The sequence below is a fragment of the Octopus bimaculoides genome, chromosome 4 (assembly GCF_001194135.2).
Source record: "Octopus bimaculoides isolate UCB-OBI-ISO-001 chromosome 4, ASM119413v2, whole genome shotgun sequence".
Lineage (NCBI taxonomy): Eukaryota > Metazoa > Mollusca > Cephalopoda > Octopoda > Octopodidae > Octopus > Octopus bimaculoides.
In genome coordinates, this window is record NC_068984.1 from 82029151 (window position 1) to 82036406 (window position 7256).

Sequence of the window (7256 nt, forward strand, 5' to 3'; positions counted from 1 at the left end):
TGTATATATGTATATGTGTGTTTGTATCTCTTTATCTTGATATCATGTGGCTGTAAATGAATATCATTTATTTCCAGTATTCTGCAAAAACATGTCTGGCCATGGTGAATATATTACATTGCAACAGAAAGGGCATTCAGCAGTAGAAAATCTGCCTAAATAAATTCCAAGTGATTCATGCAAGCATAAAAAAGTGGGTGTTAAAATAATGATGATTACACCTTAATATATATATATATGTAAATATATATATATATATATATATATCTCATCATCATCATCATCATTTAACATCCACCTTCCATGCTGGCATATACACACACACACACACACACACATATATATATATATATATACACACACACACATATATACATAAATACATATACACATATATATATATATATACATAAACATATATATAGACATATATATACACACACCATATATATAAACATACATATATATATATATATATATATATATATATATATATACATCGAAGAGCATAGGCTCAAATTATAAAAGATTTTTCTATTTTTCCCAAGCATCAAACTGATACACTTGCTTGTTGTTCCTACAGTTGTCTTCATCTTTGTTTTTTCTATAAATTTGAACTACATATACATTTATATATGCATAGATATGTAAATATATATACATATACCTATATATATATATATATATATATATGTATATACACACACATATATGTATATATATACATCTCCCTTTTTTGTATCACGTAACTGTCTGGATGTTTTGCGTTCTTGTCCCATTTCGTATTTTTTTATATATGATACATATAAATATACATATATCTGTTAGGATATATTTGGCTAGGAATATAAACTGCATAATCATCAGTACCATTTTCTATTTGTCTGTCAGTCTAAATTTTCAAAAGCAATCCCATCATAATTGATCTTCATCATCACCATCATTATTGTTATCATCTTCATTATTCTCATTACCACGTCCATCATCTCTACCACTATCATCTTCCTTTCCACTCCTAAAATCATTCTTATTTATCATCAACCCTACCATCATCATTATCATCACTATATTTTCATTTTTCACATTAGACAGATTTTCATTCTTCTCTCTTTTCTAAAATAAAAAAATAAAAAATGTAATGTATTTTAAAAAGGATTAAAAAATGTATAAATGTTAATATTAAATAACATTGTTGTTATTGTTTAACATGGAGGCATGTGGCTTAGTGGTTAGGATGTTGGACCCATGATCATAAGATTGTGGCTTTAATTCCTAAACTGGGCGATGCGTTGTGTTCTTGAGCAAAACACTTCATTTCATGTTGCTCCAGTTCACTCAGCTGGCACAAATGAAAGATCCTGCGACTCGGGAAGGAACTTTACTTTACCTTTACATTGTTTAACTCCAAGACAACCCAGAAATTTTTTAATTATTTGTTCTTAAAAAAGCAGGGCAATAATCATGGACTTTGCATGCCTTCCAAGAAATCAATGTGGTTGATTGTTCCTCTTGGATTTTTGAAAGTTGATAGCCACAGGAGAAAAAATATGTGCGGATAAAGAATTCTAGACAAATTATGTTCTGAGAGGAGGTACTGAGAAAGAGTGGTTAGTGTACGGCCAAATTGCATGGACACAGTATAGGTGATAAGAGAAGGGAGGAATAGTGAGTTTGCTGGATCTCAGTAAAGGTAGTATGAAATCAGCTTGGTCAAAATAAAGGTGGTATGAAATCAACTTGGTACAAGTAGCAGAGGTCACTAATAGCAAGTGGAAAAATCAAACTGTGAAGACAGCATATGTGAGCCAAAGGCTAGAATGTTGGTGAGCTAGAAAAAGCAAGATGAAGAGACAGCATGTCCGTGGGCTTAGAGTTTGGAGTGTGTTGGTGTTAGAACATTGTATACTCCAAACCATATTACAGTAATAAAGTCAGGTGGATCACAAGGAACTTCTTCATTATTACACTGGAAAGTGTTTATCCAAGTTTTAATTGAAAAATGAAGATGTTCATGTATAGAAGTATTATTATTCGAAATACATTCGGCTTTTCTATGAATAATGTTTATTATTTAGACACAAGGACAATAGTTTATGAGGGGATGAGACAAGTTGCTTGACTGGTATTTTATTTTATTGATTCCAGGAGGAAGAAAGGAAAAGTCGATCTCAGCAGGATTTGTATACAATGAAAATATCAAAAAACTTTTGCCAATCTATCACCCTTTTAAAAGATCATTGCATCAAAAGAAATTTTTATTTAGGAACATATTTTTACAGGAAGAAAAGAAAGGAAAAAAATGACAAAAGATTAAATTATCAAGAGAAAAAAAAAACAATTACTTCAATAAAGAAACAAAGAAGAAAAGCAGTAAAAGATGGAGAGAAAGTAACAGGTTGTACACCCTAGTCCAAATGGTGTGTTCAGCTGCACCTTAAGGACATAATTGCAAAGGCATTGTTGCGGAGAATGGCCCGAGACACTCACTGCAACAATCACCCCAGCTTGCAGGGCTCATTTCTCAGACAGGCCGCTGTTATCCTGATTTTGCAGAGGAAATCAGTAGTGCTGGATCTGAGAACACCGGTTATAAATAACAGCCAATGAGGCTCCAGTATTTGTTTGAGCTTCCTCCTCTCTTCTGCATTACAGGCAATGATGCTGCAAAGCTGGGGGATGGAAAATCGGAACTTTGTGGGTTCCGTCACTGTTTACAATTTTGTTCCAATTGTTTTCAAATTTGGTATATGGATTAAGTTTTGTATACTAATTATGAAAATGAAATTCATTTTTCCTATAAATTCTTGACTATATTTTCACTTCAACATCATTCACAAACAGGACACTTGATTTTCACACTTCTGTATTAAATATAATTAGGGAATCTGGACAAATAAGAACAAAATCAGTGACATGGAACAAATCAATATTATAAAATAACTTCAAAAATAAATTAGTTTACAAAATTCTTGTCTAGATTTGTTAAAAGATTCATAACATTTATAAAATATAAAGTGATATTTACTGATGTAGTTCACTGTCATTTTGTTTTTGTTACCATGGAAATGTCATTATGTCATCACATCACAAACTATTCAGCTATTAACTAAAGAATGTAGAGACTAGATGAGAGGACTATTTGTACCTTGTTTAAATCGACTGAAAATATTTGGTTGTCTTCATTCTACATTTTCTGTTTCAAATTCCCTGTATGGCACAGATAAGTATAAGATCATCATAAAAATGGAGCTCAATACCAGTCCTTAAAAACTGATTTTCACATCACCATTACAATCCTTAGTTTGTTAATCTAAAGCAGTTCTTCAAAGATTTGAATCCACATCATGTCTTAGTCTTCACAAAAGTTACGCAATCATTGTATTATTGTATTTAGTGAGGAAATATAGTTGGGTTTCACACATGTAAATATGGTGAGCTGAAAAACTTAGTGAACTTCAGTTTATTCACACAATTATTCATCTGCCAATATTTGTTTTGTTGCCATAGATATGTTTTGTTTATTACATCAGAAACAAAACATTTGATTCACAAAATTCCTTAACATGAAGAATTACATTCCAGAAACAGAGTAAAAAGCATTATGTACACCAAATCATATTACATTCAAGGAACCTCTTAATTATTACATTGATGTATGTTTACCCAGGTTTAATTGTAAAAAACACAGGTGACCTACTTTTGTTTTCCTATTATGTATAGAGGTTATCTTCTTTAAGGTATCGTCGACCTTTCTATAAACATGTTTTATGATTTAGATACAAGAGCAGTCGTTTAAAGGAGGACATGAGCCACTTGACTCTTAAGTTTATCAAACATGAAAGGACAAAGGGGATAAATACCAGAAAGCTTCTTTCCTCCAACATTACCAGTTCTGTTAATCCACCATCCTCTAAAAGAAAAAAATTGTTTTTAATTATTACAAACACTGAGATCAGATTAAAAATTTAAGTTACTCTTCCTATCAGTATTTTTACCAAATTTCTTTTTATTGAGAAATGAACATCCCGGCAAAATCATTTTATTTACAACTAGCAGAGATTTAAATGGCATAGTTTGTTGAAACATGTGATACGGGGAAGTACTACATTGAGGACAAAACATTTGTAGAGTAAATGAAGGGCTAATTCAACTAAGTGACATGTCATGCATCTGTTTGGAAGATTCCAGGTCCTAACCTTGTCATGGAAAAGTGGGTGGGGATATGTGATTTTTAAATGCACCAAAAAGCTCTCAGTAGACATACTCTACTTTGCAGCTACCACGCTGAACAATTAGCAGACATAGGAACTACATTTATGTGATAAATTAAGCCTGTGGGCATGCTCAACAGCACCTCTTGAGAGAAATCTTGCATGAAAGAAATGACGTAATAAAGGTGAGGGGTGGTGGCAAGGAAGCACTTGAAAACAACACTGTCAAGCAATATTTCAGTTTGGAATCAATAGTTGTGGCTCAACCGTGCACTCCTTTGGGTAAAGAGCGTGCGACCATTGTAAGGACAACTCAATTCCCAAACCAAAACAATTCTACATGCAGTGTCCAGGCATGCAAGGTCACATTAAGGACACGGTCTCTAATTATTGTGGTTGGGTCTTAGACACGATAAATTAGTAGGCTAATGTACATGTGATATTTCGGTTTATAATCAATAGCTAAAGAACATTTGTATGGGCTTTGTCTATGCTTAGAAAGAAGACTTTGAAACTGAAGTTAAAAGAAACTGGTTGATCAGGATTTAACATATTTTAGCATATTTTTCATAATAAACATAATGTGTTCCAAACGGATTTTATTCCAAAAATTGCAACCTATGGTACTATGGGAACAGGCTATTGTTGCTACCACTTAGACAATGCAGTTTGAAGTCTACATCAGTTCATCCACTTAATACAACCTACTTATATCATTTCAGTAGCTGTTTTTTTCTAGTTTGAACAGAAGCAATGCATGGACCATGCAAGCAACCATATGTACCCCAAGAAAGGGGGGTTTCTGCCCTCAGGGGCCCCATTACACATTATGTGAAACAATTTTAAAGTCTAAAACCATCTCTGGAACATAAATAATGTATGTTCCCAATTTGGAGAAAATCAGTTGCGAACTTCAGAAGTTCTGAGGGTTTACTTACACACACATCCTCAGTTTTAAGTGGTAGAGAAATTAACATAAGTATGTCATCAAGAGTAATGTCCCTTGAACCAATGCAGCAACTAAGTTATACACGAGAAGCAAAATAGGCTTCGTAATTGACTGTTGCTAGTTCGCTCATACTCATACACCTGGCGAACATTGATTCAACTTTCATACTCTAACTTGTCTTCATTTCCTATTCTTTCCTCTCCTTTTGACTTTTATTTTCTAGCTAGCCTCCTTGCTACCATTCAATTGCCTCCTCGTCCCCCACCTTGAAACTTATTGTTCATTGTGGTGGTGGGGCATTATAACTAGATTTTTGTTCTCTGTAACATTACTACTGTCTAGTAGACTGTGAAGTTCAGTATGGAGTGTTATGAGTTAATATTAGTATGCCATTTATTTTTTATAAATATTGTAGATCTTTATCTGATTGCTTGCAATAGTGGAGAAATTTGCTGACTCTAACTCGATTTAATCTGATTAAATAGAAATAGTTCTATTTGATTGATTCATTATATGATGGTAAAACATAGTTTATAGATTAACAACAACATAGAGCATTGTGGTAGAGTCATATCATCCATTTTAACCTTGTTATAGCCACTTGATCAAGATAATATTGATAATCATTCACCTCTATTTCCATATGATTGATACAAATCTCTTTAGGAATGGTTGCTGATTTGGATACAAGGATTGCAGTTTTGAGGGGAGAGTGTAAGTCAATACAATCAGTTCCAATACTTGACTAGTACATTATTTTACCAACCCCAAAATGATGAGAAGCAAGAACATAAAAAGACAGAAGAAATGCTGTAATAAATGTTCTGTGGACTCACTGTCCTAAATTCTCCAATATTTAGTTAAATTCTTACCATTTGTTCATCATGCAATATATCTTCATTGTATGTAGCCAGAATGTTGCAGATTCTACACATTTCCTTTCTCATCAGCGACTTACAAAGATGAAGGCTAAACAGTAAAGTGTGTAAACGACCGTGTGGAAGGAGAGGTGATGAGAATGGCTCCTTTAGTACATCGCATGGTCGATACAAATAAAATATGAAAAGAGATAAATACTGTATAAGTGCCAGAAGGAAAAGAGAGACACAACCAGGGTAGAAGGTTTAAGAGAAGATTTTATTTATGGGTTCCATTATATTCCTATTGGAGTGATTTCCCCCTAAGTTATAGTTACCTCCCTTGTATTACCTTCGTTTCAGAAAATATAATCTGACCGGTAACTATACACAGTAATCTAGTGATTCCCAACCGATTTTTGCCCATGCCCAACCGAATCATTTCTAAAATCCTGATGCACCCTTGTGATATTTAATTTTTGTTTTTCAAAATTTGGTTAATGTTAACAATATTACCCGGAAACAAAATTTAAAAAAACTAGTGCAACGGACGTAAAAAATCAAGTTAGAGTCAGCAAATTTCTTCACTATTGCAAACAATCAGATAAGATCTACAATATTTATAAAAACAAATGGCATACTAATATTAACTCATAACACTCAATACTGAACTTCACAGTCTACTAGAGAGTACTAATGTTATAGAGAACAAAACTGTAGTTATAATGCGTAGGAAACGAATATGAAAAATAAAAATGTGCGGAAATCAACGGGGGTGGGGAGGACTTCGGAAAATTCACAAGAACCGAGTTTTTCCCTCATAACTTTTAGGAATTTTTTTTTTTTAATGAAAATTTTTATAAAAACCTTTCAACAGGCATAGATTACAATTATAAAGAAATTTGTGGGAAAATCTTTTCCGATGGGGTGGGGAGAGGACATCGCAAAATTCACATGATCTGAGTTTTTCGCCCATAACTTGGTAACAGTTTATCGTGGATAGCGGGTATAAATCCAAATTTTAAATATTCCTCTGAGTATTGACGAACTTTTTTTTTTTACTTGTTCTACTGTATTTTTGAATCAGCATAGCTACAGATTTCTGCGCCCCCGACTTTGGATGATCAATAACTTTCAGAAAAATGGATATTTTTAATGAGATTGTCTACGAAAATGTGTAGATTCCGAATATACAAAATTTTGTGGGGAAAGTGTTTTAGGAAGGGTTGGGGTGGTTAA